The sequence below is a fragment of the Arachis ipaensis genome, chromosome B9, assembly GCF_059453495.1.
Source record: "Arachis ipaensis isolate K30076 ecotype BB chromosome B9, ASM5945349v1, whole genome shotgun sequence".
Taxonomy (NCBI): Eukaryota; Viridiplantae; Streptophyta; class Magnoliopsida; order Fabales; family Fabaceae; genus Arachis; species Arachis ipaensis.
In genome coordinates this window covers 108,326,660-108,328,280 of record NC_142444.1, presented here as the reverse complement: position 1 = coordinate 108,328,280, position 1,621 = coordinate 108,326,660, and the positions used below count along the sequence as shown (strand labels likewise).

At 34.3% G+C, this 1,621-nt stretch overlaps 1 non-coding gene across 1 annotated transcript; it reads left to right on the top strand.

Annotated features, from left to right (window-relative positions):
* Nucleotides 1-344: 344 nt before the first annotated feature.
* LOC148545843 (small nucleolar RNA R71) lies at nt 345-452 on the top strand. Its single transcript, XR_015902125.1, has one exon. It is a non-coding gene; the product is annotated as a small nucleolar RNA R71 (small nucleolar RNA).
* Nucleotides 453-1,621: the final 1,169 nt, after the last annotated feature.

The following is a 1,621-nucleotide window of genomic DNA, read 5'->3' as shown; positions in this document are numbered from 1 at the left end:
CAGGGTTCTCAGGATCATAGGCCTCTTCTTCAGAAGGCGGCTCTTGAGTACTGTTGGATGCAGCTTGCATTCCATTCAGACTCTAAGAAATCATATTGACTTGCTGAGTCAATATTTTGTTTTGAGCCAATATGGCATTCAGAGTATCAATTTCATGAACTCCCTTCTTCTGAGGCATCCCATTACTCACAAGATTTCTCTCAGAAGTGTACATGAATTGGTTATTAGCAACCATGTCAATGAGTTCTTGAGCTTCTACAGGATCCACCTGCAGAAGTATCCAATGACATCTTAGCCAATTCAGATAGACCATCATAGAATATATCCAGGATGGTCCATTCTGAAAGCATGTCAGAAGGACACTTTTTGGTCAGTTCTTTGTATCTCTCCCAAGCTTCATAGAGGGATTCACCTTCTTTCTGTCTGAAGGTTTGAACATCCACTCTAAGTTTGCTCAGCTTTTGAGGAGGAAAGAACTTGGCTAAGAAAGCCTTGACCAGCTTATCCCAAGAGTTCAGGCTATCTTTGGGTTGAGAGTCTAACCATACTCTAGCTCTGTCTCTTACAGTAAAAGGGAAAAGCATGAGCCTGTAGAGTTCAGGATCTACTCCATTAGTCTTAACAGTATCACATATCTGCAAGAATTCAGTTAAAAACTGAAAAGAATCTTCAGATGGAAGTCCATGAAACTTGTAGTTCTGCTGCATCAGAGAAACTAATTGAGGTTTAAGCTCAAAATTGTTTGCTCAAATGGCAGGAATGGAGATGCTTCTTCCATGTAAATTGGAATTAGGTGCAGCAAAGTCACCAAGCATCCTCCTTGCATTATTATTATTTTCGGCTGCCATCTCCTCTTCTTGTTCGAAAATTTCTGAAAGGTGCTTGCTGGATTGTTGTAATTTAGCTTCTCTTAGTTTCCTCTTCAGAGTCTTTTCAGGTTCTGGATCTGCTTCAACAAGAATATTCTTGTCCTTGCTCCTGCTCATATGAAAAAGAGGGACAGAAAAATAATAATAGGGATCCTTTTTACCACAGTATAGAGGTTCCCTTGTTGTGAGTAGAAGAAAAGAAGAGTAGAAGAGAAAAGAAAGGAGAATCCAAACAGAAGGGTGAGGAGAGGAGATTTTTCGAAAATAATTTTTGAAAAAGAGTTAGTGATTTTCGAAAATAGTTTTTGAAAAAAGTTAGTAATTTTCGAAAATTAAAATCAAAAATTAAAATAATTAGTTAATTAAAAAGAAATTTTGAAAAAGAGGGAAGATATTTTCGAAAATTAGAGAGAGAGAGTTAGTTAGGTAGTTTTGAAAAAGATAAGAAACAAACAAAAAGTTAGTTAGTTAGTTGAAACAAATTTGAAAATCAATTTTGAAAAGATAAGAAGATAAGAAGTTAGAGAAGATATTCTAAAATCAAATTTTTGAAAAGGATATGATTTTGAAAAAGATAAGATAAAAAGATATTTTTGAAAAGATATGATTGAAACTAGTTTTGAAAAATATTTGATTTTTAAAATCGCAATTAATGACTTGATTCACAAGAAATCACAAGATATGATTCTAGAGCTTAAAGTTTGAATCTTTCTTAACAAGTAAGTAACAAACTTGAAATTTTTGAATCAAAA